Source organism: Spermophilus citellus (assembly GCF_964194105.1).
Source record: "Spermophilus citellus genome assembly, chromosome: 8".
NCBI classification, from domain to species: domain Eukaryota; kingdom Metazoa; phylum Chordata; class Mammalia; order Rodentia; family Sciuridae; genus Spermophilus; species Spermophilus citellus.
The window spans coordinates 60467768-60485725 of record NC_138189.1 but is presented as its reverse complement, the minus strand read 5'-3'; positions in this window follow the sequence as shown (position 1 = coordinate 60485725).

Here is a 17958-nt window from a genome sequence, read left to right as displayed (position 1 = left end):
TAAGGTATAAGGTGTCCTCCAAATGCACATGTGTGAAATAATGTGAGAATGTTCACAGGTGAAATTATTAGATCCTCCACTGATGTGGATTAACTGGGTGGGAACTGTAGGAAGACAGGGTGTGGCTGGAGGAAGTAGGTCACTGGGGCTTGGCTTTGGAGTTTATATTTTGTTCCTGGTGAGCAGAGCTCTGTATCTGCTTCCTGGCTGTTATGTCTTGAACTGTTTTCCTCCACCACACCCTTCAGCCATGATAGTCTGCCTTACCTGGGACTCTGAGCTATGCAGTCCACAGTCTGTAGATTGAGATCTCAGAGATCTTTGAGACTTCTAAAACCATGAGCCAAAATAGGCATTCCTCTTTTAAATTGTTCTTGTTGGGTCTTTTGGACACAGCAGATCAGAAGCCGACTAAAACAGTCTGGTAGAAAATTCAAGCTTTTATTATTCTGAAGAGGTAGAATTGTACAGGAGAAGACATGTCTCTGAAGAAGAGAGAAGGGGGAACTTGGCTCAAGACCAGTGGGGTTCTTGGCATAAGTGACGGAAAAAAATTTCAGTGTGTGCAAGTCAAAGGCACCGACAGAGGCTTATTTAGGAAAGTACATACATATTCAAAGAGGCAATTTTGAGAGAAGTGCATTTAGAGTTAAGCAAGAAAAACGTATTCAAGGGAGATAGCAAACCATTTATGTGGGGTGTTAATATTTATAGAGGGCTGGTGCTAAGGGCAGGATTAGAGCTGGAAGCAGGGTGGAGCTGCACAATTTTTTAAAAAATATTTTTTAGTTGTTGATGGACATTTATTTATTTATTTGTATGTGGTGCTGAGAATCGAACTCAGTGCCTCGTGCATGCCAGACAAGCACACTACGACTGAGCCACAACCCCAGCCCCAGAGCTGCACAATTTTGTGCAAGTTTTCTCTGTGCTTGTACATTGCCTTAATGTTACGATGGCATGCATGGGTCAAGGGTGCCAGCCAAGGGCTCGTCACCAAGGAGTTGCAATTATTTCTGCATATCAATGTTTATAGGCACTTCCTTTGAGACTCAATATCTTTCCCTTTATTCAAAATCCCTATCTCATGATTTCTATAGAAAACTGGGGGTAGGCATCCTGTCCATTTTGTTCCTAGTATTCTGGCTGGCACACAATAGGTGCTTTAGTCAGCTTTTGCATCTCTGTGACCAAAATATCTGACAAGAAGAACTGATAGGAGAAAGTGTTTATTTAGGGCTCATGATTTCAAAGGCCTCAGTCCATAGGCAGCCAACTGCATTACTCTGGGTCCAAGGTGAGCCAGCACATCATGGGGAAAGGGTCCAGCAGAGGAAAAGCTGCTCCATTCATGAACTGAGCAGGTACAAGTGCAGGAGCCTGACACTCATGTGTCAGGCAATGCAGCAATGTTCAGAGGTGAAAAGATTTGGATCATGAAGTCTCTGACCTCATCAGTGGATTGATCCATGTGATAAATTAATAGTTTGAAAGGATTTAGTGGAGAGTGGTGAAAATAATAAGACGGATGGGTCATGGCCGGAGGAAGTAGGTCACTGGGAACATAGCCTTAGGGACTTTATCTGTCCCTGGCCCCTTTCTGTCTCTTTGACTCTGCTTCCTGGCTGCGATGAACTGAGAAGCTTTCCTCTACCAGGCCCTTTGGCAATGGAATCACCATATACTGGGTCCTCTGAAACCATGAGTCAAAATAAACCTTTCCTCTTCTAAGTTGTTCTTGTCAGGTATTTGGGTCACAGCAATGAGAAGTGACTGACACACCACCTATTTTTATGACTTCTACATCCTTATAAGCTGATATTTGCTCCATATAGTAATTTTGATTTCATATCTAGTAGGAAATAATTAACATTATTTTTATTTGTAGCCATTATAATTTAATCCTCCTCCCTTTTCTTTCAATGCAAAGGTAAAATGTGTTACATGCAGCAATTTAATAAATACTTGTTGTTTAAGAATGAAGTAGGTGATGTTTCATGTGTATTTGTTTTCCCTAGTCCTCTACTAGGTAGAGTGGCCATTTTCTTTCCAAAAAGGATTACTAAAATATAGTCTGCCCTCCATACCAACAAAGTCAACCAACTGTGAATCATAAATATTTAGGAAAAAAGATTACATCTGTATTGAGCATGTCCAGACATTTTTCTTGTCATTATTCTCTAAATAACATGGTAGAACATTCACTTACATAGCATTCACCTTGTATTAGGTATTATAAGTAGTCTAGAGATTATTTAAAGTAAGCAGATAGTTACATACAGTTTATATGGTAATGCTACACCTTTTTCTTTTTTTAGTACTGTGTATTGAACCCTGGGGCCTTGCATTCTACCACTGAGCTACATCCCCAGCCCTTTTCATTTTATTTTGAGATAGGGTTTTACTAAGTTGCACCAACTGGCCTTGAACTTGCAATCTTCCTGCCTCAGCCTCCTGAGTACTTGGGATTACAGGAGTGTGCCACCATGCCAGGCATATACCATTTTATTTAAGGGACTTGATTACCCTTTTGGCATGGGGGGATGGGGTGCTAGAATGAATCCCCCATGGTCACCAAGGGCTGACTAAATAATAGGGTCTCCAAGCATTATTATTGCATCTTTCCCACTTGATGACTAATTACTACCTCTGTGTACCTCTGAGCACTTGTTTTGGTTTGTTTTGTTTTGGCAGTGCTGGTGATCAAATCCAGGCCTCACACATGCTAAGCAAGTACTCTACCACTGAGCCGGTGCTCTCTGAGCATTTCACCACATATTCAACAATATTTGGTTCATGGTACTTTCAAGGGAAAAAGAGCATTTGAAAAACAAAAACATCAGAAACTTTATTATGAGAAATTAGAAAGCAGCCCTGGATCAGAAGAAACCCTAGGTGCAAGTCATCCCGTAAGTCCTACAGGGAACCTAGACAACTGTATACTTAGCCAGGTTCTCACAGATTTTTCCATAGATAAACTAACAGTGGACATGAGCCACCAGCAAAAATAGCAAAATCTACAAAGAATCAAGACACCTTGATCAAGAGAAAGCAGAAGCAATCAAAAGCATAACCAAATTTACAGAGACTGTGCATATTTGTATGTTCAGATACAGAACTTACATGATTAGTTAAAAATGAAACATGTAATAAGCATGTTTAATGTGTTTAGAAAATAGTAGAAAGAATTGGAACTATAAGCAAAGTATACAAAATCATTTTTAAATATAGGTTTGAAAAAGAACCAACTAAAACTCATAAAAATAAAAAATATATATGCTCTTTGCCATTGAAAACCCTGTGAACTAATTAAACAATAGAGTACACATAGCTCAAAAGAAAATTAGTAAACCACAGAAAGCTCTGAACAAACACAGCAAAAAGAAATGGAAACTATGGAAGAGAAGAGATAGGAAGATATGGAAGAAAGAAGGAAAAGTCTAACTTCTAATAAGCTTTCAGTAAGATGATAGTAGAATGGGAGAAAGGCAATACTAAAACAACAACAACAACAGCAAAAAAAAAAAAAAACCCACAATGGCTGAAACATTTTCAGAGTTGATACCAAAAACATTAAAAGAGAATAAGGAAGTTTGAAAATTAATGAATCCAACTTAAAAAATTAGAAAAAGAGGTAAACTCCAAAATGAAGATTTTTTTGCATTAAGAAGAAGAAGCCAGGTTTTGAGAATAAATTCTGTGCTTCTGTTTACATAAATTTTGAAACAGGCAAAATTAATTTATAGCAATAAATGTTTGGATTGTAGTTACCTGGAGGTAATTGACAGAGAGGAGACACTGAGGGAGTCTACTGGGAAGATGGAAATGTTCTATATCTATATCTGGATTATAGCTTATGAGGATCATATGTAAAAATTCAATGAGCTGCACTCTTGTGATTGTGTATTTTACTGTATGGTTTTACAGTAATTTTTTAAAAACCCATCATATATGTAAGAACATATACAGAGAGAAGAATATACTCCAAACACTGAAGAGTGAATGATCATGGAGATGAACAGTAGAAGTGGAAAATAGGGATAAAAAGGAATGAATGAATAAGTGAATATATAATACCCAGTTATTAGTATATCTGAAATGATTACTTATATACCCAATTGCTAGTGCAGTGCCATGAATTTAAGAGTAAGATTAACCAATGAAAAAACAGTTGCCAGAAAAATGATTAGTCACTTTTCATTGTCGTGACCATAATACCTGACAAATACAACTTAGAGAAGGGAAAGTTTATTTGGGGCTCATAGTTTCAGAGGTTCAGTCCATGGTCAGCCAACTCCATACCTCTTGGCCAGAGTGAGGCAGAACCATGGTGGAGGCGTGGCAGAGGAAAGTCGATCAGCTCATGGCAGCCAGGAAGCAGAGAGAGAGAGAAAGAGAGGATCCAGGGACAAAATATAGTCCCCAAGGGCACATCCCCAGAGACCTACTTCCTCTAGCCCTGCCCCACCTGCCTACAGATATCATCTAGTAACTCATTTGAATTATTAATCATCAGATGGATTAATCCACCAATTAGGTTAGAGCTTCTAAATCCAATCATTTCACCTTCGAACATTCTTGCACTGGCACATGAGCTTTTGGGGAGACTAATATTCTAGTATAATATCTAATATTCAAATAATAATAGTGACAAATGGTTGTGGTGATGGTTACGTGACAATCTGAATGTCCTTAATGCCATGGAACTGTACACTTAAAATGGTTCAGATAGTAACTTTCATGTTATACATTTTTGTTTTGGTTTGGTTTTTGTGGAGCTAGAGGTTAAACCCAAGGCCTCGTGCCTGCTAGGCAGGTAATCCACCGCTGAGCTATACCTCTAATCCCCTGTATTTTATCACACTGAAGAGTTGGAAAGAAAATAATGCTTTTTAAACATGTTATGTCTTTGTACCTATCATTGGTAAACACTCGCTTTTCTCCTTACCATCACACGCCTCCTAGACTTCCTTGGGAACCTGGGACTTGCCCCTTTTAAGTCTCCTCCTTGCTAGCCTTGAGCTAGGAACCCTACTACTGTTGGTGACTGTGCAGAAAATAAAGTGAGATGAAGAGGTAGATTCCCCCTGGCAGATCCTTTGGCTAGTCCAAGGGGTGGTTGTTGTCCATCTGTCCTGGAAAGCACACATTCATATTTGTAGAATGGTAGAAACTGCCTCTGAGAGTTAGATCAAAATTTGACAGGGATTGGAGGTTAATAGGAACCTCTGTCCCTAGTGCCGGAACACCAAGCTAGCCTTGAAAAACAGCAGCCTGGTCAAGGTAACCTGGAGACATTCCGCTAGACCTGGGTCAACACTGACACAGAAGAGTACTTAGATTCTTGGCAAGCAGAGACCTAATAATCCCACAGCCTTCCTTAAATCCTTACATAGCTCTCCATTTGATATAGAAAATGTGTAGATGCAGCAAGCTCTCCATTTTCCATTGCTATATCAAATTACCCAAGGTTGGATACTTTATTTAAAAAAAGAAGTTTATTTAGTTCACAGTTTTGGAGGCCAAAAGTCCAAGATGATACAGCCCTATCAGTTTGATCTCTGGTGAAGGTCCCATTGCCTCTTTTTAAAAATATTTATTTACTTTACAGTAGAATGCATTTTTGACATTGTAACAAGTGGAGCAGAACTTATTATTCCTCTGGCTCTACATGGTGCAGAGTCACTCCAGTAGTGTAATCATATATGTATAGAGGGTAATAATGTCTGTCTCATTCTAATGCCCTTCCCATTCCCACAACCCCCCCACTCCCCTCTATACAAACCAAAGTTCCTTCATTTTTTCCCTATTCCCCCATCCCAGTATGAATCAGCATACACTTATCAGAGAAAGCATTCAGCTTTTGGTTTTCTGGAATTGGCTTATTTCACTTAGCATGATATTCTCTAGTTCCAGCCATTTACCTGCCAATATTGTAATTTCATTCTTCTTTAAGGCTGAGTAATATTCCAATGTGCATGTATACCACAGTTTCTTCATCCATTCATCTGTTGAAGGGCATCAGGTTGGTTCCATAGTTTAGCTATTGTGAATTGAGCTACTATAAACATTGATGTGGCTATGTCGCTGTAGTATGCTGATTTTAAGGCTTTGAGTATAAACCAAATAATAGGATAGCTGGGTCAAATGGTGAATCCATTCCAAGTTTTCTGAGGAATCTCCATATTGCTTTCCAGAGTGATTACACCAATTTGCAGTCCCACCAGCAATGTATGGGACCACATCCTCGCCAACACTTATTATTGCTTCTATTCTTGATATTTGCCATTCTGACTGGAGTGAGATGAAATCTTAAAGTAGTTTTGATTTGCACTTCTCTAATTGCTAGAGATGATGCACATTTTTTCATGTTTGTTGATTGATTGTATTTCTTCTTCTGTGAAGTGTTCCTAAGCCCATTTATTGATTGGGTTGTTTGTGGTTTTTTGGGTGTTAAGTGTTTCGAGTTCTTTATATCTCCTGGAGATTAGTGCTCTATCTGAGGTGCATGTAGTAACCCGTTGCCTCTTAACATCACCACTGGAGACCAAGCTTCCTCACACAAGGGCTCTTGGGAAGCACTCTCAGTCCATATCCAAACCGCAGCAGATGAGTATTCAAAGCATCCAAGTCTGGCCTGCTCACCTATCTTCCCTTATTTTCTGCTCTTTCTTCTCTCTAGTTAAATTATTCTACTTTCTATTCTCCCCTTCCATATATTTTCCTTCTAAATTTTTTCATGTTGTCTAAAAATTCCTTTGTAGTGGGTCTCCACAGCTACCTTGGAAGTTCCAATTGTAATCTCACATCTTCCCAGAGGTGTTCCTAGACACTCCCAGTTAGTGAAGATTATAGATGCCTCTTTAGTAATTATCTTACCCCTTCCCCTTTCAGCTCTAATTATTGACTCTGATTAGTAGAAACCAACCACTGTAATTACATTCCACCAGAGACTAGCTTAGACATAGACAGAAACCCAGCCCAAGTCAATCAGTACATAGCGTCCCCTAGATACCTAGTTCAAATTGCTCTAGTGTCCAAAGCAAGTTCAAAGGCTTAGGGAGAAGTGCAAACCCCATGGTTGGGGAAGAGATATTGTCAGTGGTATCTATCATTATGACTCATAATCAATCTTTTTTCACCAAAATTTTTGAGCTGATTGACCCTTCCATTGAATTTGAGCCATTGGAAGACTAGAAATTTTTTACCACACTTCTTACCTCCTACTATGGTTCTTAGTCCATTTGGGCTGCCAGAACAAAATGTCATCAACTCTTGGCTTATCAGCAACAGAAATTTCTCACTATTCTGGAGGCTGGGAGGTCCAAAATCAAGGTAGAATCAATGTCTGGAGAATATTCATTTTCTTGCTTATAAATGGTGCCTTCTTGCTGTGCCCTTACATGGTAGAAGAGCTGAAAGTTCTCTCATAGACTCTTTTATAAAGATGCCAACCCCATTCATGAGGACTACAATGGTGAAGTGTGTCCCCCATAATTTCATGTATTGGAATCTTAATTACTCAATGCAGCAGTTTGGGAATATGGGGCCTCGTGGACAGAGCTTGAATGAATTAATGCCTTTCTTATAGTAATGGGTTAGCTATTTTGGAGTCTGGTGCCCTTTTTCTTTTTTCCAGTTCCCTACTTCTCCTTCCATTTTTCCACCTTTGGTTGAAACAAAAAGTATGTGACCCTCACCAGATGTGATCACCTGCTCTTAGACTTTCCAGTCTCTAGAACTATGAACCAAAATAAACCTCTGTTTTTGATAAGACTCCTAGTCTCAGATATTCTGCTACAGCAACAAAAATGGACCAAGATCATGAACTAATAATCTATCAAAGGCCCTATATTCTAATACCATCGCCTTGGGAATTAGGATTTTAAATTGAATTTGGGGGGACACATTCAGACCATAGCACATGGTGGTGACTTTCAAGAAATTCTACAAATGTTGGTCAAATTTACATTCAGTTTCTGAAGAATTGGGGAACACACACCAGACTCATCCATGGGTTCAAACTCCTGGGTTTATCCCTAAAGTAAGTGGAGTTTACTTTCAGTGATAATGAAATATGTGGAATAGACAGACAGACATCTATGGACTAAAGCCTGAGCCTGAGTCAGACAGACCTGTTCTTCATATCATCTCCAGACAACTTTCTCATCAATCTGGATTCCACCAGCTGCTGCAGTGTGTCACAGCGCTGCTTAGACGATCACTTCTGATCATCTCGTTACATGAAATATGGAATGAAAAAGTTCCAGACTTGGTCAAAGTCAAGAAAACACATGTCAATGACTAGAGGAATGAAGGAATCTGAACAATTGTGCTGATCCTGGAGTGAATCATTTACTGTTTATTTTTATTATGTTCCTTTAAAATTATAGTGACTTAAACCTGAATAGCTAGACTGACAGGTTTTGGTTGTTTGGGGACAACTAATTAAAATATTTTAAAAATCCTTCTAAACCATCTCACATATGAACAAAATTCAAAGTAATGATTCCTTTTGTTTGGGTTCAGAGATTAAAGAAGGGTGTTGAGAGCATGAATGTTGGCCTGTATTTGAACCCTCACTCTATGACCTACTAGCTGTACGACCTTGGGAAAGTTATCTGTGTCCTCATCTATGACATAATAATATAACTTGTTTCATTGGATTTTGTGAATATTAAATTGGTTACCACATGTAAAATGTGCTTAGAACAGTGTCTTGCATGTAGCTAATCTCCTGGGAAATATTAAGGTTAAAACACAGAGGATTTCTGAAGTCGGAACTCCAACTAGAGCTCTCTGATGAATTTCAGTGGTGTTGTAGATCTGGAAATTCCCAGACAACTTTTTAAACAGCAGGACACAGTAATTAGGTAAAAAATACCATGAAGATGAAAATCATATCTTTTTCCTTAATGGATTGATCTCTCCTGAACCTATATGGAAGTTTTAAATTTGCTCTTTTCCCCTGAATATTTGATAATTTTAGACCACAGTAAACTGACTATAAATAATTGAAAAAAGTACAAAGTTTACATACAAATATTACATGTCTAAGGCATGAGAGTATTAGATTCAAACAATTGACCCATATAGACAGTTTAAAAGGACTGGGGCTCAGTTTTCCGGGTAGAAGATGGCACAGGCTATGGAAGGTTGGGGGAGGGTTGCAGGAAGCATCTTATACAGGTGAAGTCTCTCAAGGAAAAGTCACCTGTGGTCATCTCTGTCTGAGCCAGGTGTCAAACCCTCAACCTCTTCCTTCTGTGGAACGATTGATTCCCAGAAGAAAGGGAGATATCCAATAGAAATGTTCCTGTCTGCTTTGTTATTTACTTTACCAAAACAGGTAGATGTGGATTTATTTTTGAAAAAAAAAAAAAACAGCTTTCCAGTGCCACTCCTGTGTATGCAGAAGTCACCAGTTTCTCTGAATAAGTAGCTCAAAGTATGCCAAAGAAATATATGAGGGGTGGGGTATGTTTCTCTTTCATCACCCCTTACTTGAGAATCCATATCTGTACCTAGTTATTAGCTTCACAATTGTGAAAAGTTGTCAGAATAAAAATGGAATCAAGATCTAATAAAAAATTAATAAAATGAAACTGGAAGGCTGTGGAGGTGGATATCTTATGCCTCTGCCTGATAACAATAACTATCACAACAGACTCTACCAGAACCACAACCTTGTACAAAGACCATTACAATGTTGTACAAAAAGTACTTTTGCAAAGGATGTAGGCCCAACAATGGTCTGTTTAATTTTGGACTGATACTGTCCTTATAATTGATTCTTATAACTAAGAATCATTGCTTCAAAATAATTGATATAATTCTTATTTTTTAAAATTTTGTTCTTTTTAGATAAACATGATACTAGAGTCTATTTTGACATATTATATATACATGGAGTTTAACTTCCCATTCCTGTGGTTGCACATGATGTGGAATTTCACTAATCATGTATTTATATATGAACATAGGAAAGTTATGTCTGACTAATTTTACTGTCTTTTCTATTCCCATCCCCCCTCTCTTCACTTCATTCCCCTTTGTATAATCCAATGAACTTTTATTCTTCCCTTCCCATCCCCCTTATTGTGTGTTAGCATCCATATATTAGAACATTTGGCCTTCATTTTGGGGGGATTGGTTTATTTCATTTAGCATGATAGTCTCTAGTTCCATCAATTTACTGGAAAATGCCATAATTTTGTTCTGCTTTAAGGCTAAGAAATATTCCTTTGTGTATGTATACCACATTTTCTTTATCCATTTATCTGTTGAAGGGCACCTAGGTTGGATCCATAGCTTAGCTATCGTGAACTGAGCTGCTATAAATATTGATGGGGCCATGACACCATAGTAAGCTCATTTTAAGTCCTTTGGGTATATGCTGAGAAGTGGGATAACCGGGACAAATGGCAGTTTTATTCCAAGTTTTCTAAGGAATCTCCATACTGCTTTCCAGGGTGGTTGTACCAATTTGCAGTATCACCACCAATATATGAGTGAACCATTTCCCCCACATCCTCATCAACATTATTGTTCCTTATATTCTGTTTTGTAATTTGTAATTCTTTTTTTCTAATTTGTTATATATGACAGCAGAATGCATTACAATTCATATTACACATATAGAGCACAATTTTTCATATCTGTGGTTGTATACATAGTATATTTACACCATTCATGTCTTCATACATGTACTTAAGGTAATGATATCCATCTTATTCCATCATCTTTTTTACCCCCCTACCCCCTCCCTTTTCCTCCCACCTCTTTACACTATCTAGAGTTCGTCTTTGTGTGTCTTTGCCTGGGTTTGGAATCAGGGTGATATTGACCTCATAGAATGAGTTTGGAAATGCTCCCTCTTTTTCTATTTCATGAAATAATTTGTAGGTATAGATATTAGTTTTTCTTTAGGTCTTGTAGAACTCAGCTGTGTATCCCCCTAGTCCTAGGCTTTTCTTGGTTGATAAGCTTCTGATAGCATCTTCTATTTCCTTGCTTGAAATTGATCTATTTATATTGTGCATATCATCCTGATTCAATTTGGGCAACTCATATGACTCTGGAAATTTGTCAATGCCTTTGATATTCTCTGTTTTATTACAGTACAGGTTTTCAAAATAATTTTCTAATTATCTTCTGTATTTCTGTAGTGTCTGTTGTGATATTTCCTTTTTCATCACATATGTTAGTGATTTGAGTTTTCTCTCTCCTTCTCTTTGTTAGTATGACTAAGGGTTTGTTGATTTTATTTAATTTTTCGAAGAACCAACTTCCTGTTTTGTCAAATTTTTCAATTGTTTCTTTTGTTTCAATTTCATTGAGTTCAGCTCTGATTTTAATTATTTTCTGTGTTCTACTGCTTTTGGTGTTGACTTCTTCTTCTTTTTCAAGGCCTGTGAGATGTAACGTTAGGTCATTTATTTGTTGACTTTGTCTTCTTTAAAGTAATGAACTCCATGCAATGAACTTTGCTCTTAGTACCGCCTTCATAGAGTCCCAGAGATTTTGATTTATTGTATTTGTGTTCTCATTTATCACAGATGTCTTTGGTTTCCCTCTATATGTAATCTGATTCTTTTCTCAACCCATTGTTCATTCAGTAGCATATTATTTAGTCTCCAGGTGTTGGATTAGTTTTTATTTTTTATTTTATCATTGATTTCTAATTTTGTTGTATTGTGATCTGATAGAATGCAGGGGAGTATCTCTACTTTTTTGTATTTGTTAAGAGTTACTTTGCAGCATAATATATGGTTTATTTTAGAGAAGGATCCATGTGTTGCTGAGAAAAAAAGTGTGTTTGCTTGTCAAAGAATGAAATATTCTATATGTGTCAGTTAAGTCTAAGTTATTGATTGTGTTATCGAGTTCTATAGTTTCTTTGTCCAGCTTTTGTTTGGAAGATCTATCTAGTGATGAAAGAAGTATGTTAAAGTCACCCAAAATTATTGTAGTCTATTTGACTCTTGAACTTGAGAAGAGTTTGTTTGGTGAACATAGATGCTCCATCATTTGGGGCATATATATTTATAATTGTTAAGTCTTGTTGGTGCTTTGTTCCCTTGAGCAGTATATAGTGTTCTTCTTTATTCTTTTTGATTGACTTTAGTTTGAAGTCTATTTGGTATGAGGATGGAAACCCTTGCTTGTTTCCACAGTCCATGTGAGTGGTATGATTTTTCCAACCCTTCACCTTCAGTCTGTGGATGTCTTTTCCTATGAGATGAGTCTCTTGGAGACAGCATATTGTTGGTGTTTTTTTTTTTTTTAACCCAATTTGCTACTCTATGTCTTTTGATTGGTGAGTTTAGGCCTTTAACATTCAGGGTTATTATTAAAACATGATTTGTATTCCCAGCCATTTTTATTTATTTTTGTTATTTAACTTGATTTGGTTGTTCCTTTGATTAGCTTTTTCTTTAGTGTAGTACCTCCCTTTGCTGATTATCATTGTTGTTTTTCATTTCCTCTTCATAGAATATTTTGCCAAGGATGTTCTGTAGTGTAGGTTATTTAGCTATAAATTCTTTTAAATCTTGTTTATCCTGGAAGGTTTTTATTTCAATATCAAATCTGAAGCTTAATTTTGCTGGATATAAAATTCTTCGTTGGCATCCATTTTCTTCAGAGCTTGATATATATTGTTCCACAATCTCCTAACTTTCAGAGCCTGGGTTGAAAAATCTGCACATAACCTAATTGGTTTCCCTCTCTATGTAATCTGATTCTTTTCTCACATGGCTTTTAATATTCTCTCATTATTCTGTATGTTAGGCATTTTCATTATAATGTGCCTTGGTGTGGATCTGTTGTGATTTTGTACATTTGGTGTCCTGAAAGCCTCTTGAATTTGGTTTTCCAATTTGTTCTTCATGTTTGGAAAATTTTCTGAAACTATTTTATTGAATACATTGCTCATTCCTTTGGTTTGGAACTCTATGCCTTCCTCTATCCCAACAACTCTTAAATTTGGTCTTTTTATATTATCCCATATTTCTTGAATGTTCTGCTCATGGTTTCTTACCATTTTCACCGTGTGGTCTACATTCTTCTCAAGATTATATATTTTGTCTTCATTGTCTGAGGTCCTGTCTTCCAAGTGGTCTAATCTGTTGGTGATGCTTTCAACTGAGCTTTTAATTTGGTTTATTGTTTTTTTCATTTCAAGGATTTGTGTTTGGTTTTTTCTTTAGAACCTCTATCTCCCTATTGAAGTAATCTTTTGCTTCCTGTATTTGCTTATGTAGTTCTTTGTCTAAATTATCTTTTGCTGCCTGTATTTGCTCTCTTATATCATCCTTTAATTCACAGAACATTTTAATTATGTACATCCTGAACTCCTTCTATGTCATTTCCTCTGCTGTGCTGGATTCTAATGATGTGGTATCTTGATTTGTTTGGGGCACTTTCTTCCCTTGTCTTTTCATGTTGCTTGTGTGTCTTCCTTTCTAGGTCTGTGGATCCAACGCATTACCGTTTTTACCCTATAGGCTTATAGTGCCCCTGTAGGGTTCCAATACCTCATCTTTGAGGGGAAAGACAATGTTAACAGATCCCAATAAAAACAAAATACACCTAAAAACAAATAGTTTTTATTAAGATGTTTATTGTTTGGTCACAGTGTACAGAAATGGTGAATTCAATCATTATCTACAATATAATCATTAGGTTTGTAAAAGGATTTACAGTTTCTGATGGTGGACAAAGAACCAGGGGTGAGGTGTAAGATGATATGCTGAGGAGGTAGGAGGTTATTATATCTGAGGAAGTGTGAAAGATAAATCTAAAGAAGGTTAACAGCAGAAGAATAGAAAGGTAGTAATTTGGGGTAGACAAGTAAAAGGAAAGACAGTAGAAAACATAAGACACACACATATAAATTAAGAAAAATAAAAAATGTTAAAATAGTAAAAATTGGAGAGAAAAAAAAAGAAGAAAAGGAATATACAGCACAACTGTAATATACTATTCAGTCGTCTCAGTCCTCAATATCTTAATTCATGCAGAGGACTTGGTTCACATATGTTGGGGATGTGAGGGCAGGAGAATAAAGAGGGAGAAGAGAAAAAAAGATCTTGAAGGAAGAAACAAGGATTGTTTTGGTTGGAGATCAGTATATTTCTTGCTTCCCTTCTCATCCAATAGGTGGGGTTGTCAATTTTTAGTTGGTATCTCCATGCTCAGGATGGGTGAGGGTTATGAGGATGTGAAGGTTGGTCTTGGGTGCAGGCACCTGGAAGTGGGGTATGGCACCTGCCAGTCCCATTGGGAGACTGCACCTCAAGGATCTCCTTTTAGGGTCTACTCCTGTGATGTGGGAGCAGGGTCTTATCTCCTCATCTCATCTGTAGATCTCACAGTTCCTGCTCTCTAAATCAGTCTCTAAAGTGTATCTCCCTCAACCCTCCCTTTCTACTTCCTAATCAGGAACCTTTCTCTCTGGGCATCTGTGTGTTGCACTCTGGTGGCTGTGCACTTGTTGCAGAGGACTTGAGGGGACTATGTAGGGGACTATGGCAGTAGCCGAGTTAGTGGCTGCTGGGGATTGGGGGGAATTAGAAAACTATGAGTACCTGGTTATCCTGTGTTCTAAACTGGTAGTTGCCCCAACTAAAGATGATGATGCAGGTGACCCAAGCTGGAGGCAGCTGCCTTCAGTGATAGGATGTCAGGGGAAGGACAATGTCAGGTTGGGTGGGGGGAGCCGGACGATGATGATGTGCGACCTGTTCAGAGATGAGCTCTGTGGCTGCAGTGTGTGGCTGTCAGCTTTCTTTAGAGCCTGTGATGTTCCCAGGTGCAGGCAAGCTACCGCAAGTAGGGGACTATGGCAGTAGCTGCCAAGTCCCAGAAAGTGACCAGGAGAGCCCCACATTTATAGGTGAGGGTTCACATAGAAGTAGTGGTCTGAGTTCCTGTGCGTGAGTAGTGGCTGAGTATCCTTCGTGGGAGTGGTGTCTGGGAATTCTGTACGGATGCTGATGCTGGTGGTCCCACTAAGGCACCTGGAGACCTGCTGGGCGAGTAGTTGAGAGTCGAGAGTCCTTTTCTAACGCCCATGCCCGGGACCCTGCACAGCACATCTGCCATGATACCTGCTCAGGAAGAGCTGTGGAGGGGTTCTCTGTCACTCTCAGCAAAGCAGTATTCCAACTAGTTGAGACCCGGGTTACGGAGCAACACAGAATGCTGCCTCCCTCTGGCCCATCATCTTGGAACTGTTACTTATATTCTTGATAATTGCCATTCAGACTGGAGACAGATGGAATCTCTGTGCAGTTTTAATTTGCATTTCTTTAATTTCTAGAGATGTTAAACATTTTTTCATATATTTGTCGACTGATCATATTTCTTCTATGAAGTGTCTGTTCAGTTCCTCTGCCCATTTATTGATTGGGTTATTTGGGGGGGTTTTGGTGTTAAGTTTTTCCAGTTCTCTATACATGTTGGAGATTAGTATGCTATCTGATGTTCATGTAGTAAAGATGTTCTCCCACTTTGTGAGTATTCTTCTCACATTTTTTATTGTTTCCTTTGCTGTGAAGAAGCTTTTTGTTTGATACCATCCCATTAATTGATTCTTATTTTACTTCATGCACTTCAGTAGTCTTGTTGAGGAATTGAGTTCCTAAGCCGGCACGATGAAGATTTGGTCCTACATTTTCTTCTAGTAGGCTCAGGGTCTCTAGTCTAACACTTAAGTCTTTGATCCACTTTGAGTTGAGTTTTGCACACGGTATTTAATTTCATTTTGCTGCATATGGATTTCCAGTTTTCCCAGCACTATTTGTTGAAGAGGCTATTTTTTTCTCCATTGTATGTGTATGTCACCTTTGTCTAGTATAAGATAACTATATTTATATGGGTTTGTCTCTGGGTCTTCTGTTTTGTACCATTGGTCTTCGTGTCTGTTTTGGTGCCAGTACATCCTGTTTTCAATACTATAACTCTGTAGTATAATTTAAGGTCTACTATTGTGAGGCTTCCTGCTTCATTTTTCTTGCTAAGGATTGCTTTGGCTATTCTGGGCCTATTATTTTTCCAAATGCATTACTTGACTACCTTTTCTATTTCTATGATCATTGGAATTTTAATAGAAATTGCATTAAATATGTATAGTGCTTTTGGTAGTATGGCCATTTTGACAATGTTAAATTCTGTCTATTCTAGAACATGGAAGAACTTTCCATCTTCCAGGGTCATCTTCAACTTCTTTCTTTAGTGTTCTGTGGTTTTCATTGTAAAGATATTTCATCTCTTTTGTTAGATTGATTCCCAAATATTTTATTTCTTGTGAGGCTATCATGAATGCAATAGTTTTTCTAATTTCTCTTGTAGTTGATTCATTCACTGATATATAGGAGTGCAGTGGATTTATTTATAATGGTGTTAATTTTATATCCTGCTATGTTGCAGAATTGATTTATGAGTTCTGGAAGTTTTATTGTGGAGTTTTTTTAGTCTTCTAAATACAGAATCATGTTGGCAAATAGAGATAGTTTGAGTTTTTCTTTTCCTATTTGTATCCCTTAAATTTCTTCTTTCTACCTAATTGCTCTGACTAGAGTTTCAAAAACTATGTTAAATTGAAGTGGGGAAAGAAGGCATTCTTGTCTTGTTCCAGGTTTTAGAGGGAATGCTTTCAATTTTTCTCCATTTAGAATGATGTTGGCTTCAGATTTAACATGTACAGCTTTTATAATGTTGAAGTATGTTCCTACAATCCTTAGTTTTTCTTGTGTTTTGTACATGAAGTGATGCTATATTTTTCCAAATAATTTTTCTGCAGCTATTGAGGTAATCATGTGATTCTTGTCTTTAAGTATGTTGATGTGATGAATTACGTTGATAGATTGCCATATGTTGAATCAAGCTTGCATGCCTGGGATGAATCACATTTGATCATGGTGCACTATCTTTTTAATATGTTTTTAGATGTAATTAGCCATTATTTTATTAAGAATTTTTGCATGTATGTTCATCAGGGATATTAGGCTAAAGTCATCTTTATTTGAAGTGTCTTTGTCTGCTTTTAGTATCAAAGTGATACTAGCTTCATAGAATGATTTGTAAGGGTTCCTTCCTTTTCTTTTTCGTGAAATAATTTGAGGTAGGTTGGTGTTCTTCTTTGAAGGAATGGTAGAACTAAGCTAAGAATTTGTCTGGTCCTGGGCTTTTATTAGTTGGTAGGCTTTTGATGGTGTCTTCAATTTCATTGCTTGAAATTGATCTGTTTAAATTTTCTATGTCCTATTGATTCATATGATTCCAAAAGTTTGTTGATGTCTTCAAATTTTTCTATTTTATTAGAATATAAAATTTCAAAATAGTTTCTGATTATCACCTGTATTTTAGTACTGTCCATCATATTTCCTTTTTTATCACTAATTTTAGTAATTTGTGTTTTATCTCTCTTTGTCTTCATTAGCTTGACTAAGGGTTTGTCACTTTTATTAATTTTTTTCAAAGAACCAACATTTATTTGTTGATTCTTTTGATTTTTTTTGTTTCAATTTCATTGATTTCAGCTCTGATTTTAATCATTTCCTGTCGTTTGCTTTTGGTGCTGATTTGTTCTTCTTTTTTAGGGTTTTGAGATATAATATTGGGTTTTTGTTTGATGACTTTCTATTATTTTAATGAATGTGTTCAACGCAATGAACTTTCCTCTTCAAATCGTCTTTATAGTTTCCCAGAGATTTTTTATATGTTGTGTCACTATTCTCATTTACCTCCAAACATTTTTTTAAATTTCATCCCTGATTTCTTCTGCTATTCATTGGTCATTTAGTAGCATAATATTTAGTCTCCAGATGTTAGAGTAGCTTCTATTTTTTTTATCATTGATTTCTAATTTTATTTAATTATGATCTAATAGAATGCAAGGTATTATCTCTATTTTTTTTGTATTTGCTAAGAGTTGCTTTGTGGCCTAAAATA